The sequence below is a fragment of the Taeniopygia guttata genome, chromosome 2 (assembly GCF_048771995.1).
Source record: "Taeniopygia guttata chromosome 2, bTaeGut7.mat, whole genome shotgun sequence".
Taxonomy (NCBI): Eukaryota; Metazoa; Chordata; class Aves; order Passeriformes; family Estrildidae; genus Taeniopygia; species Taeniopygia guttata.
Genome location: NC_133026.1, coordinates 73,856,890 through 73,872,963, shown reverse-complemented (window position 1 = coordinate 73,872,963; position 16,074 = coordinate 73,856,890). Strand labels below are relative to the sequence as shown.

Below are 16,074 nucleotides of genomic sequence, written 5' to 3'. Positions count from 1 at the left end.
CCAATTATATATATTTATATATACACACAGAGACAAGCAATGACCATCTTTTCCATAATCAGTGGCCTTTCCTCCTTTCCTCCAAGTTGTCTGCTGAGTTTATTCCGTTCATGACTGTGACTTCCATCTGTCCTAGGTGTGTTCTAGGGCAGAAAGGCTGGTGTGCTGTTGGGCTGTTGGGTGGTTGCAAGCTGCATCAGGAGCTCGTGACTGGTGTATCTGGAGCAGTCCATTCTCACTGTTCATGGCAGACATACATTGGCAGTGTCATTCAGCAGCCAACATTATACAATTTATTATTACTGACTGTTCTCACCCAAAAATCAAATCCCCTTGAGGTACACATCATGTTTCCCTGTCCCTTTGCTTTACTAACCAAGTGCACAAAGGTCCTTGAACAAAAACAACCCCATGGATGTGTTTGCCTTTGCTTGAGGCAGGACTATTCCAAAATGTCTTCCCTAACATACTTCTCATACTCACCATGGGGACTTTATCCCCTTCAACAGTACATGGAGGATTTGATTGGGCAAGGCCAGCTCAATTGGTAGAGTTCTAGTGTTAACTAACCCAGTGGCCTTCACTATATCCCAGTGCTTGAAGGTCTCACCGCCTATTGCTCTCAGTCTGTTTTTCCATAGTCCACTGTAATGTTTAATTGTCTCAGAGGCTGCTGCATGGTACAGAATATGATATACTCACTCAATACTGTGCTCTCTGGCCCAGGTATCTATGAGGTCATTTTTGAAATGAGTACCCTTGCCCAACTCACTTCATTCTGGGGCGGCATGTCTCCACAAGACTACTTTCCAAGGCCCAGGATGCTGCTACAGGCAGTGGTGTGAGGCAGAGGGTACATCTCCAGCCATCCAGTGGTTGCTTCTACCATTGTAAGCATGCTTACAGACACACCAAAAATGCAGTTATTAATAAAAACTGCATTTAGAATTCACAAACATGATAAATAAGTCTTGTCATTCTCTGTACTGGAGAAGCTGAACACTGGTGATGCTTTCCAAGTGTTCTGTACCAGCACAACAATTCTGAGACATCTTTAGACTGAAAACTCTTCTATGGGTTTATAAACACTGATGCACAGCATGTCCTTTGTAAAACTCTAAATCCTAGAATTTCCATTCTCACAGGTCTGAACACTACTAAAACTTGGGATGCATCTATTAGTCAAGAAAATATTATGCAACTACAGTGCATATTTCCTCATTTTATTCTTCATGATCTATCTGCTTTTTCCATCTAAAGTTATATTGTTTATGTTTTGCGTGGGAAAGTTTATTATGCTTACTATAATATTGACAAAAGTGTCACATTTCTTAGTAAAACAGAAAGAGCGATCTGTCAAGCAAAGAAACTTAGTTTAGTGCTCATTTTAATAAATCAGTATGCAGAGACTGCTCTGTATAATCATGCTTGGATTAACAGTTTAGAAGTCACACACACACAGAAAAGTAATTTTTATGCCTCTTCAAAATTCAGGAATATGTTGTTCAATCACGAGAAAGATATTTTACTGTAAAAATCTTTTATGTTTGCCAAGAACCAGAAGTCACACTGGGAATTTACACATGAAAAGCAGAGGTCAAGTGTTTGAGCTGTTCTCTCATTCTACCTGCTGTTAAGGTATGCTAATGCTAACCATTAAAAAAAAAAAAAAAAAAAAGTAACTTCTTCAGAGTGAAAAAAAACCCTCAAAGATAAATTATTGTGTGATCATCAAATTAACTATTAAAAAAACCAAAAAAACCCCATAATTTTGCTTGTATAAAGAATGGGAAACAAAGCAGAGATTTGATGACTGTTAAATTACCTTGATAAATTACCTAGAGTTTTCATCAGAAAAATAAGTCATGTGAAAACTTGAATCAAGCTTTTTCAGAAAAAATAGTGTAGCTCTGTTTACAGATCATTGGAAAATTATTTTCAAAGACAATTCAAAAAAAGTTTTAACACTTTTGTTTCTAATGCATATAACAACCAAATAAAAAGTAGGATAAAGGGTTCTAAGTCATACTGAACAGAGATTTTTATTCCTGTGGTCTCCATTATTGAAAGGGAAAAAAAAAATCAAACAAAAAGATCTCAAACTACAGTCAAGGGGATGCTTCCCTACCACTGGTAGTTGAAAACTGTGGGAAAATGAATAGTCTACAGACATAATGCCTTAGCTTATCCTCTTCTGCTGTTGTCTCCAGGCTGCCCAACTCCAGATGAGATTTTGGTCTTTTCAGGGAGTGGGGAAAATTCTAGCTTTTGCAGACATCCTGTGCCGTTTCACCTTCTCTGGATTAAAATGTAAGATCAGAGCTACGCAACTGCATTAGAACTTCCTACTCATGAGAGAAGGAGACATGAGAATGCTTTAAAAAGCACAAGGTATCCATATTTTAACAGAGTAATCTCAGATAAAATTCTTAGTGTAAAGAACTTTTCACATGAGAACTCAGGTCTGGAATTTCAAAGTTGAATGTGTGGTTGTCAAAGGATGAGACAATCCAGAATTTTACTAATTTTGCACATTGAATTTACTGTCTAACCAGAATATGGTTATTGTATAGTTATTCTGATGTGAACCAGACTGAGACATCAGTGTACAGTTCTTTGGCTTTATTTGATAGATTTAATGACCTTCATCCACAAAAGACCGCAGAATTAACCAGAAGCAACACAAAGCATCATGGCATACATTCATATCCGTGTTCTTCAGAAGTGATTTAACTTGAGATTATTGCCCTCTACTCCCCAAAGCACACAGCATGCCATCAATTGAAGTTCAATATACAGAAGAACTTCAGATAATATCTTGCCATATACATCTCCAGCTCAAACCCACATTAGCATGTATAAAGAACTCCAAGCATTATTATATTTCTTGGTAACCTTTTCTAAGTGAGTTTATGTCTGAGAATGGAAGTTAACAAAGAAATGTTGCCTGCTGTATGCTTAAAAGGAACATTTTAGCAGGCGATAATAGGAACTTTGGACTATCAATTCACAGCTGACTGTCAAGAGATCTCAACTACAAATGAGGCTGTATTCTCTAATTACAACTGTCATTCTCTCAAATACAGCTTGACCAGTGAAAAGATATTCCATCACTAAGTGTATACCTTATCAAAAATTACCATAACCCATAAATGTTACATCCTGATGACTTCTCATAGAAAAGAGTTATATATTTGTTCATATACCTGCCTTACCAAAGAAACCCAGGGTTCAGTTGACAGCTTTGTATGCATTTTTTTCTTCTGAAGGCTTTATTCTTGATTCTTTTCATCTGTATTAAAAGAGCTGCTCAACTCAAAGCACAGTTAAAAAATAAATATATCTCCCTATATCATTGTGATTAATTGTATCTTAGGATCTTATGTTTGACATGTGCTATTTCTCATAAGCATTCTGAAAAATGTCACACTTCTGCACAGGATTTCTCAATCTGAGATGAGATCTTGTCAAGGTTCCTCCAGGGCTTCCACCTTTGTGTAAATGACCATAAAGAAATAAAGGGATGGGTCTTCTCTAATGTGGACACTTTTTAATGCAAAACAAAACCACTTTGAGAGAAGTTTTTATTGTTTCACATTCTTTAAAAAATAAATTTGCCTTACAGAGGAATCATAATCTAAAGTAGCCACTGACAGCTGTGGCCAACGAGGGAGATTACCGCTAAAGGTCCAACATTCATTAAAAATGCAGCACTCTCCATAATAAGTATTACAGTCACAATGTCTTTACCTTTCTTTCAAAGACAGCAAAGCAACACTGATTAATAGTACTCCTTCCCATTAAGTTCAACTTCAATGCTTATGGAAGACATTGACAAAAATTAAAAATGCATTTGGGAGAAATAGAAAAAAAATTTCCATTCCTATTACTTTTATGGGACAAGTAGAATCAGTCTTGAAAGCTGGATCAGGCAAGATTGAAGAAATTGTTACACAAATTAACATTACAGATATCATTACAGATGTTTTGGTCAGTCCTCAATGGGAAGAAAAGAAGTGAAAGCTGCTTAATGTTTCACAATTCACTAGCTTTTAAGCAGGCGGAAACATGTATGAGATAAGCATGTTAATCTTACACTAGTATAAATTCACTTAAACAATAAATTCCTTAGTTATTCACAGCTGCTTGGTTTATGGGACAATTATATAGGCTGTAAAAGAAAGACATACATAAATTAAACATTAAGATCTTTGCTGAAATGTAAAAAAATCAAAACCCAAATCCTAAAGAGTCATTTCAATACCCTGCACATAGAATACTATAAGTACTGGCCCAAGACACAAAATGTATGAATAGATCAATTAGTTCCAAATCCCATGGGTATTCACCAAGATTCAAAGCTGCAAGGTACAAGTAAATAGATATATGCTTTGTTATGAATCTCTGTCAGGCTGCAAAGTCTTTCAAGATCCTCAAATTCAGCTCATCTGGTAAATCATCAGAAAAGTATCTTCACCTTCCTTGCCAGTGTTTGATGATTTTGTACAGAAATATGATGACAGGTTGATTTTTTACCTGCACCAGGAGAGGCGGTTTCATGAAACCAAATCCTGTATTTTATTGCCTACCTGAAAAAACCACACTCCTCAATACCAGCCTGGTATTGAGAAGTGTTTCTATTTTCTATTTTTCTTATACTAGATAAGATATTAATTTGTTAAAACAGTGCAAGAAATAAAGCACACACACACATATTTCACACAAGCTCCTTTGGCAGTAGAACATGAAAATCTGGATATAATTTAAAAGAAATCATTCTGTTTCCAGTTCAGCTCAGAATGATTTTTTCAATCAATGCAAAATAATAACAGCTTTTTTTTTTCTCCAAAAACTGCGTATTATAAAACACAGCACAAGGCAAAATACAAGATAAAAAAAAAAAAAGATAATCTTTCATCAGTGAACCATCCTTTGATTCCTTATGTCATCTTGCTTTCCAGGGCACATGTTCTGCATTTGACAAGAGCAGGCTAGAGTTTAACATATTCTTAGCAGCTGTTCCACACCTCATTTGGCCTTACAAAGAGGCCCATCAATATAAACCAAGCAACTCCTGTCTAACAGCATAATTATAGTCACAGTTATCTTCTGCAAGTATCTTAAAATAGTAAAAGAAACCAGAAAATAATTTCAACATAACTCAGGTAACAAATACAGAAGCACTTGGCAACAACCAAAATTAGGTGATTATTTCTCATCAACCTTTCTGCCACCAAGTCATTTTCACAGAATGACACTGTAGAAAGTCTGTAATTATGGCATGAATATTGCCCATAAATGCTTATCTTTAAAACTTTATTGTCATAGAGATTTGGAAAGGATGAAGCTGGATGGCTATTTCTGAGGTTTTATCGAAAGTGTGGACTTGTAAAAAAAAAAAAATAATAAAAAAACCCCAAATGCAACATTATGAGAACAAATGAGATTCCATAGATATCAAAAAGTGTCAGAATATTCATAGATGAGAAAATAAAATAGCAAGCATATATATACTTCTTAATTTCAAGCAATTTGAGCAGCTACAGGGAGGCTCCAATTAAAATTCTTAACCCACACCTTTCAGAATCACTGTGATCAGTAGGATTTTGGCTTCATGATGTAGGGAGGTTCAGTCATGCTTCTGATAACCAAAATCTAAATCATAGCATAAATTGATAATTTCTTTCAGTGATCATGCTTTCTCATTTACTGTAGACTTGCAAAGGCTACTTGTTAAACTAACATCACTTATTTATTTACATTTTATCATGTAAATGTGATTTCTTAAATGTGCATCAGACTGTGCACAATAAGAGCTTTGCTGTATTATAGTAAGTAGGATTCTACAAATTTTTCTCCTGTTTGGATAGGAAACATATGAAGCTGTTGCAGCCTGAATTGCTGCTAATAAGGTACAGGGTAAGGAAACAAAAAGGGCCTTTGCATAATATTCACAGATGTTTAATTCAGCCGCATGGTAAGATGTTCAGGGTCCCAGGCACACTCATGGGAAGTCTCCACATTTCTCCCTCTCCTCCGAGGTACGGGCTGAGCTGTGCTCTCGGGCAGTACAAAGATGATGGCCAATAGGGGAATAGTGAGGGAGTGGCTGAGGGACATTGTAACAGGGGAAGGAGCTAATGAGGTCCCAAAAGCCCCTGAGGAAAGCCTCCTGTATCTCCCCAACCCAGGGAATGCCCCCCAGGGTCCCCACATGAAGCTGTGATTCTGACAAATAAGACTTCTAGAAGGCGTACTAGATGCTTAACAGGTAACATCTAATGTGGTACATGTACTTGCTGCTCTCCTAAATTATTTTGAAGTAATTCATGTCAAGGGGTGTAGCAATAGGGAACACAGACCCCCTTATGCATCCAAAGAAGACCCCTTTATTACAGAAAATGCCGCTTTTTTACACCTTTAATCTCTACCTCACATAACTGAAACCAAGCTGAGGCCAAACAGAACCTAACAGAAAATGGTCACCCACTGGCTGCTCAGCTGCAGTGCTGCTGTCCACACATCCCATCATCCAATCAGTTTCCCATTCATGCGCTGTCCATGCGTTCCTCCAGCCAATCACAATCCTACTTCCAACTGACTCTCTCCTTGCACCTAACTGCCTCTCACCTCTCAACAAACTCCCAACCACCCAACCTTCAGCTGTGCCTTTCCAACAGGGCTTTCTGGTGAGCATAAGCCCTAACCATTTAAACAATTATAACCCCATATCCTACAAAGGAAAATACATTTTATATAAATAAAACAAAAATACATTTTTATCACATGGAGTTTACTACTCCTAAGTTGTCAGGGCCAACTCATCTCCTGGCTTGACCAGCTTTGCACAGCCATCTGTGCTCCTCCCCAGCATCTAAAACTGCACACTGCTTGTGCCAGCAGGAATGCTCAGATTTGACTGGAACATTAAAAATTTATTATGCTTTAGTTTCACAGACTGTTTCTAAGCTGACTGTGGCACATAGACCAGTAGGAACTGCACCAAAGGTCTGACTGCCTGGCCAGAGAGTGCTGCCATCCAGCTGTTCCCACAGAAGATGCTCACTTTACTGTTATGATGCAGGAGAAAACCCAGAGTCAGGCATTGTCATAACACACTTAGCAGTCTTTGGTCATATATGCTGATCATGGGTTTAAGTTCTTGTGGAAACAGTCTTCAGGAACTAGAACACCCATTTCATGCAAAATGCCAATGCAGAAAACCAGAGAAAGTGGATGGATATATAGATTCACTTGAAATTCTTCTGTACCCAGAGCAGCAGCATGATCTAAGTGAAAAAACAGCTGCTGCCAGAGCCCTCCCTACCACTTTCTTCTCTCTTATAATATCAACACTGCTAAAAAGTAACCATTTTAGAGCTTTTAAAAAATAAATTTCACGTTTTACAATCTCAACCCAGACACTTGAAACATTGTGATTTCCTGAAATCTATTAAATTTAGCATAATATGCAGGCCTTGAAAGTAGCATCACATTTCTTGGCCTCTATAGACAATTGTTATGCATGGCAGAGCTCTAGGTACTGCATAAGAATATGCAATATTGTCATGTTTTATGAGGTCATAACACAGCAAACTATGCCAGAGGCAAAGTAGTCTGTCCCATCAGGGAATGGGATTATTGTCTAATAAAAGCTCCATATTTACTACCATACAGAAGTTCCTGAGACTGACTAAACAGTGATACTAGTGCTTTCACAGTTGCCTCTATTCATTAGATGAGTGATTCAGTGTAACAAGACTATGGCATAAAACAGGAGTTTAGCGATCCAGTTGTCTTTAAAAAATGAGCTATTTTTCCATTCTCTCCTTTTCCCATGGTGTCATTGTTGAGTTGGGAATGGGAACAAATTACTCCAGTCTTCAGAAGGTGAAAAGAAGGTGTTTAATGGAGAATTACAACGTCTTTTATAACCCGACTCGCTAAGCTAAGACTTGATTGGTCTTAGAGTAAAAAGCTCTCACACTATTGGTGAACTAAGAATAGCACACTCTGGAAAGTCATATCTATAAACAACATGTGCAGAAAGAGAGATAATAATTGTTTTAATTCTTTTCTCTAAGTTACCCAGACCCAACCTTGGAGAAATTCTCTCTGTTCTTTCTTCAACTGAACAGAGAATATCCACACCATGGGTCTGTGTACTAGTTTAAAGAAAAAAGCTGAAGGTGTGTTTGAGTTTGCACTACTGTTTAGTTTCCAACTGAGAAAGTCTGATGACAGCAGTTCACGTGCAAATGATGAATACAAGAGAAAATTGTTTCAACTAAGGAAGCTCAGCATGACAACTAAATATGTACTGCAGCAATTTGAATAGAATCTCCCATTAGTTTTAGAGTGCTGTAGTGCAGGGATTTCAGAATGGACCAGAGAAAAAGTAACACTTGAAACTTGTATAAAGTTTTCTTTGTCATTTAGTCATCATTATATCTTCAAAGAATTGTACATAAACAACACATTTACATGTTCTATATTACATTTGAAAATTTTCTGTACATGCACCTGTTTCTGACTTTTGTCATCTCTTAGCTGAGATGATGACTGACAGGAACAGAGATGCAGATTCTCCTTTGCACACAGATATATTACTGTGCTAAAATGCTAATCATTTAAAGAAAAAGACCCAAAACCTTGTATCTGCAAAAGAGACAAAGGAGTACTAAGAAAGAAAATTTAATGATTTGAACTCATCTGTTCATCTTTCTCTAGAATGCCATTTTGTTTTACCCCTGCCTTTTACATCAGGAACAGAGAAATTCAATAATTCCACAGGGAAATAATCATAGTTCTGAAAATACTCAAGGTTTACAGTGATCCCAATTATTATGCAAAGCCAGGTAATTATAATTATTAAACTAGTACCTGCATGTGCCAAGTTTGGAAACTTTCAATTTAACAGTAAAATCAGAAAAAGGAAATTATTTTGAAAAACACCTTACATTAAAAATAATAAACATGGTTTTAAAATACGCTAAAAATCATTTTCTCATTTCAAAATAATTATTGCCCTAGTGTCATGGCATCCTCCAGGTAGCTGCTCTGCTCTTCCCTGCAGGCTCTGATGCTGCCGACTGCAGGGGACACTCTTCCACACTTGGGAGTGGAGAAGGGTGGCTAAGGGTATGAGCCCTTTCCTTGGGAGGACACGACCCATGATGGTGTAGGCACTTCGGAAGGGTACTTAATCCGGTGTTATTGAGAAGAACAAGGAGCTCCTGACCTCAGGGGGTACAACTCCAGAGAGTCCCTAAGATCAGAGAAACAACACCTTAAGTATAGCAGGAGTGCCAGAGGAAGAGTTCAGCTGTCCATCAATGAGGGAACAAAGGGGGGAAACTGGGAGATAACTGACATACAAAACAACCTTTCAAAGGGCTTAATTGGAGGAGTTCCTGGCCCTGCTCCAATCACTCAATGCCTTTCATGGAAGTTTCCAGAGGAGGGGGATGGAGGACTGAGTGACAGACAAGGTATCAGGGAAGGGATTCATAGACGGGCAGGGAATTTTCTAGTGGAATGAGAGGATTTGAGGTAGGATTGACATTATGGAAAAGGAAGGCAATTTAGGGTGCAACCACATATGTGGGGAACCAAGAACAAACCAATTAACACAACCCAACACCCTAGCAATCTAAGGCAAGGCATAAGCTGTCCTGCCATCATTACTACTTACAGCAATTCCAATAGATAAGGACCTCCAGAGTCCACCACATTGCTGTTTTTATGTTGCAGACATCATCAGCATCATCCAATTACAACCTTACTACCAAATTTAAACCTACCATATGCATTTGAAGACATGTTTACAAAAAATAATTCCCTCTACATTTTTATGACCTTAACACTTCCCCTTTACCCTCCTACACTTTCTCCTGTTTCACCCTACACCTCTAGTCTTCTGAGCAGAACTTAAATATAAGAGCAACATAGTCAACATAGTCTAAGACTTGTGGAGGACTCCTTACATTTCAGATAAATAAAACCCGGGGTTTTATGCATTTGTAATGCAGGATTTAGACAGCATCCCTGAAGTTCCACAGAAAGAATTCTTTTTTTAATCAGGAAAACTTTAATGGCTTTGTTCATATATTCCTAGTACAACTGCTAATGATGTTCCACACTTTAATTTGTTCACTTAGTATTCCTCTCACCATTCATCTGAGACAGTTCATTACTTTATTCCTAAATAATGACCTAATCAAAACACTTAATTAAATAAAACTTTTCTTGACTGCATAATAGTAAGCCTTCTTGCTAACATCTTACCCTTACATGCCACACACTAAAATAGAGAGGCACCTGCATTCTTCTAAACTAATCTGCTATAATTTCCACACTATAAAATCAGAATGGATACATCTGGGGTTTTTATCATACTACATTAGCATAACATTAGGTTGTCTTATTTTTTTCCCATCAATCTCAGAGGAAGATAAAGCAGCCTGCTTAGGCTTCAAGAAGACCTGGGTGCACTTTCCTCCCTAATTTACTCTCTGATGAGAATAGGTACTTAAGATTTAATTTCTTTAAGAAAAGGTTATTTGGCCAAGATTTAACCTAGAGTAAACTTAAAACCTTATTTACCTTGGGTTTTGGTAAAAAGCATGTCTTGCATTTATTTTTTTCATAATTACATTGTTGCCCTGATTTTTAAAAGTGCTAAGTTTTCTTTTATAGTTCTTTTGAAAGTTTTAAAGTTCTTTCAAAAGTTTTCCATGCCTTCTGATGTTTACATATTTCTACTGGAGTTCTCACACACTGTTCATGTAAATAATGATTCTTTTGCATTCTTCTTTGTGGGAGGAGAGAATCGATTGACTGTTGGTTTGACCAGTGTGGTTGGAGAGGTGGTAATTTCATCCTTCAATCCACTGTCACTTTTGGAATTCTATATATTGCAGAATCAGAAATAAAATTGGCTCTTTTTCTCTCTTGAACTCACCAAGCTTCTGTGTACTCATTTAATTTCATTGGACTAATGTCCAATATCAACATTACATTTTGCCAATATTTTCAAGAAAGTGAAAAATAAAATTGCCTCTCTATATTTTTTTCAAAGAAAAGTTGTAGCAGATAATTTTAATGCATCCATTAGTATTCCTTCCATTTTAGGAACTTGAAAAGCAGCAGAGGAAGCATACTGAGTAAGGTACATCATCTATCATGAATATCTCATGTTGTAAGGACTCTATAAAAACAAATTGTTGATGTTTTAATGTTCCAAATACCTAAGCAAAAATTAATTCTCAGTTAAGTTGACCTTCATGTTAATCACATATCATAGCCATTTTTCATTTCAGTCTCATAAAATTCTTGTCAAAAGGATCATTTGATGCATTATTGAATGAATAGAATGCAAAGAAGGCATTCTAAGAAGATTACTTTATTCACCATAGCTTTCAGGCTTTTACACCTCAGTTTCCAAACTGCTGCAAGTGCAAATTTCAAATGTACAAGAAAATTGGCAGAATGAGGTATAGTTTCTAAAAAAGAAACTGGGTATGATAAACTGGAAAATTTACCTTGACATTTTTAACTTGTAATAAGGTGTCACAAAATAAGACAATTATAAAAAACAGTGGTTCCCAATACTTTTTACTAAAGCCTGAACCATTTAAGGAATCTAAATTATAATATAGACTTGTCAGAAAGTTTTAGAGTGGTGTTTTAAAAATTAAAATTTGCTTAAAAATAAATGAGTCAAGATCCAGAATAGCATGTCATCTGGCACTATGATTCTTCAATCTGTTTTATGACAGCAAGTTTTTTAGATTCAGGTGTTGTAAAAGCAAAAACCAAAATGGTTCCAGACCTAAATGCAAAAGGCAGGCAACCCTGCTTTCTTTTACACGTACAAAAAACTGCCAGGACAGCTAGAGCAAACTGCTCTAGATCAAAACTCCTTGGATAAAAGTGCAATAGGCTTGGGTAAAGACAGAGATAATAAGACACTCCTACTATATATTTGAATCAACTGAAAATTAATGCTTATATATGAACCTTATTTTTTTTTGCATGGTCTATAACCTTAACAGTGTTGCTCAAAGCAAGATGCAAAAAATACTTATTTGCTATGCAGTGTTAATACAGATTAAAAGGATTATAGGATCTACAGATCAAGAAACCTTCATCATCTACCACACTATTCTCCAAAAATTCTTCTCCCTGAGAAAGGTAATATTAATGACAATCTCTAAGGCCATCTTTGCTCTAAGTGCACAGTATTGGCTAATAGTCAGCTAAAGGCCCCACCACAGCACCCAAGTCCTTCTCTGCAAAGCTATTCTCCAGCTTTCCCAAAATGCGGAGGTCAGCAGTCTAAATGGTAATAAGAATTAATATTAAATTTACACCAAATTAAACTATCTTTGCAGGAGCTAATAATTAAAATCATTCACTGTGAGTTATAGTCTCACAAACAATATAGCTCACAGTGAGGAAAGAGAGATCACCCAGCCAGAATAGGATTTGACCAGAAGTTTCATAAAGGATTTTTTTTCCTTTTAAGTTTGTTAAAAAACAGGAGTAAAATTACTGTGCAAAACTCTAAGACTCAAGTATTTCAATTCTGAAATAATGTTAGAATGCATAATTTTCTTATTCTTTAAAAGGAAAAATTACCTGTTCAGGACCACATTTTTTAGGTCATAATAAGTCTTTGTGGTACATTTTCTCTCCAGTGTATAAAAAAACCCAGTGAGCTCAGGGTCATGACAAGACAGGATGTTATGCTGTTTGCATGAGGGAGCTAGAGCCAACATTGCAGAGAGTTGGCTCTGCTTTCTCTCAGTCAGCTGCATGGGAAGGCAGGTCTGTTAGCTCAGGGAGGAATCGAGATCTCTTGACAGCAGAAATCAGTAATTGTCTATCTGCCTGCAGCAACATAGCAAATTGAACATGATCTTGCAACTCAAGTAAACAGAAAAAAAATGCCATCTTTCAAATACTTGTGGAGTACAAACATATCCTACAGTGTTAAACTTTCAGATATGTTGAATATATATTCTGAAACTACTATAGCTACTATCCTATAGAGCAGGTAAAAAAGAAGACAAGGAGAGAAATAATTGTGGTTAGTCATTTGTTTATGCTTTGGCCAGAGTTTCAGGATCCATAACCATAAATCTGAAGTAAAAGCCAAGCATCTCTATTTGAGTGTGTAAAGCAAAGGGAAGTACCTGAGAACAGATACCAAATCTTGGCTGATCCACGCATAAAACTGATTTCATGCTATACCCAGGCTTGCCTTTAATATTGACCCTAATTTATAGGTGAAAAGAACTGGGTTTTTTTTCAGGCGCATCCAGGAAACTCTTTAAGCAACATCCAGAATTAAATACTTGTGGTTGTTAATTCTCTCCACAATTAACTGCATGTAAGATTGTTAAACTTTTACTCTCTGCTTCTGCAAAAAGTCACATGCCTCGTTCTTTCTCCTGTATGTAAGAAAACAGTTTTTCTTAGACACAGCTCCTGATAGTTGGAGCTGGTGATAAATTTTAAACACACCAAACTACAAAATTTCCCTTGTTCTGGTTAAATAAGCATATAAGAAAATGATACAAGAAAGCTGTTATATTATTTGTTGTAACTAAAAACAAAAGAGTGCGTGTTCAAATCCAAAATGCAAGGAACTCTCAGAACTTTGGGCCTGTAAGCCAAATCTCAAAATTAGACACAGGATTTGATCTGAGACCTTGTAAAAGGCTTCCAACTTAGGTGCTAGAAGCGAGAATATGAATTTGTAGTTTAAAGCAGAGACACGTTAAGCTAAGTAAAGTTTAGAGTTATAGAGTTTAGCATATATAAAAAATAAAAGTAGTTTCAGAGCTAAACAAAAGGTTTAGAATGCAGTACTGTAAGCTCGTATGTCATAACATGATTGGCTAAGAAAGCTTACACTGTAGCATAAGTCCATAAGACGAAATATGTAAGGATTAGGTCAAAAACATAAATATCTTTGTTAGCAGTTACTCCTTAAAAGGAGTAGCTAAAGGTCTTGTGCCCTTCTGAACCATGCTGTAATGATGTGAGCCAGATTCACCCTTCCTGCCTATGTAGAAGATAAGAAAAATAAACCCACCATCAAAAACAATTCAGAGGTCCCATCTCAAATACCTTCCAAAATTCCCCACAAGTGAATTATCACAGTGTGGTTTTTTTTTTTCTTATAACCCAATTCAGCTGCAAACATCCATGCAATTTAATGCTCTTACTAGTCAGAGAAATCAGAGTTATTGCAAATTTTATTTGTGCAATAGGCCAGATGTCGTATGCACAGTTTGCCAGAGGGAAATGGGTTATAGATACTTCTGAATGCTTCTTGGGACAGCCTGCATACTGCATATGTATAAAGGTATATTTTGTAGAAATATTTTAGATGCCAGGTAAGGAGCAGCATTTCCATGCATAGAAAACATTTTCCAGATTTTTAGTATCCATCACTCTAAGACTGCTAGCAGTGACATCCAAACCCCAGTATTTCTGCTGACCAGAGCACCTTATTTTAAACTTCAGCCTAAAAGCACAAATTCATTTATAGAAGACAGAAACAGAATCTGAAAACTATCCCTGTCTTCAGAAAGTCTCTGTGTTAAAGTGTTCTTAGAACAGGTCTTCTTTTCCAAATGCTGTTTTTAATTCTTGGAAGTAATTAGTAAGCTATGCAAGCTTGATGGAAAAACATATATAGATATGACAGGTATAATAATGTTCTCCTGATATCTCACTGGGTCAACAAGTAGGTGACATACATGGTGTCTTGTTCTAAAGTGACCATAAACTGCTGACAAAATATAATCTATGACAGAAACAATTAATTACAGAACAGAAATACATAAATAAGAGAAGTTAAACAGGTCCTCCTGTTACCTGCAGCCCTCTTCAGGATGCTGAGACCAGCAAAATGAGTCCAGGTAAATTTACAGGACAGAGAGAGCACATCAAGAACAGAGGACTTGCTGCCTCAGTGAGAGAAGAGGCTCAGGCTGCCCCAAAATGGTCACAGCTAATTCCAGCAGCCCCAGCACACTCCCTGAGCCCTTGAACCCCTCAGTCCCACAAGACAAAACCCAATAGAAAAATGCAATCCATACTCACATTTGCCTTCATTAATGAAAACCTGTGGATAAAGATACCAAAAGCAAGTATTCTTTTGCGTATTTTTCTCATAAATCCTGCACAGAAATCCTGTCATTGCCTCTTAGGATGTCAAAGTTGAAAATCCAGAAATAAATATAATACAGAATTAGAATATTATCATTTTACTGCACCAATTAATGAGCACCACAAGTTAAGAAGGCTACCTATAGATCCATTACATTATGATATTTAGCACTGCTCTTTCAGGAGAAGCTTTGTTGGTAAAACCCACTGTGAATTTCTCTTAGTTCACATTTCACAACAGGGAAGAAAATGTCAAGGAATGGTCAATGTAGTAACACAAATCAGACTAAGAAAAGGTTGCAGCTAGTGACCCACAAGCATCAAGAGAATACAATCAGGTAAACACCCTAAGACAAATAGTACTGAGCAGAACAAGTTGATCATTTTCTGGAGGAGAATAAGTGTTTTTTCTTTAAAACACAGTGTCATTGATTTTTAATCCTGATAAATATTGCATCCTTTTTAAAAAAAGGAAATAGCGGTAGTGAAAATCTAAATGCAGCTCAACTTTTATAAGCTGTTTGAATTTCAGACCTTATTTCCGAAGATCTTGTACATTTAAAACTACTATTTTTGCAAAAGTAGCAGCAATTTTAGAAATTTGAAGTCCTACCAGTGGGAATGCTGCCAAGATGAAAAACAAATTCTTAAGCTGTATTAAGATTTCGAAATACAGCCACTTTTATTAAAGCACTCTGTAAAGCCCTTGAGCTTTCTGTATATCAAGACAAACCCGCAAGCTTCAGATATCTGCAGGGTTTAAAAGTCAAACTTTTGTGAAGTAAAATGGAAGTGGTGGTTTGAGAGGCTTCTCTCAGGTTAAAATTCTGGGAGAAAAGGAGTATAATATAGGAGAATATACTTTCTAGGGAAGTGAAACAAGTAATC

The 16,074-nt window shown here is 36.6% G+C and overlaps 1 long non-coding RNA gene across 1 annotated transcript; it reads right to left on the bottom strand.

Annotated features, from left to right (window-relative positions):
• Positions 1-2,609: 2,609 nt before the first annotated feature.
• Positions 2,610-15,526, bottom strand: LOC140682342 (uncharacterized). The gene is made up of 2 exons (XR_012053964.1): positions 15,121-15,526; positions 2,610-9,268 (listed from the first exon to the last, which is right to left on the bottom strand). It is a non-coding gene; the product is annotated as an uncharacterized lncRNA (long non-coding RNA).
• Between the last annotated feature and the right edge of the window lie 548 nt (positions 15,527-16,074).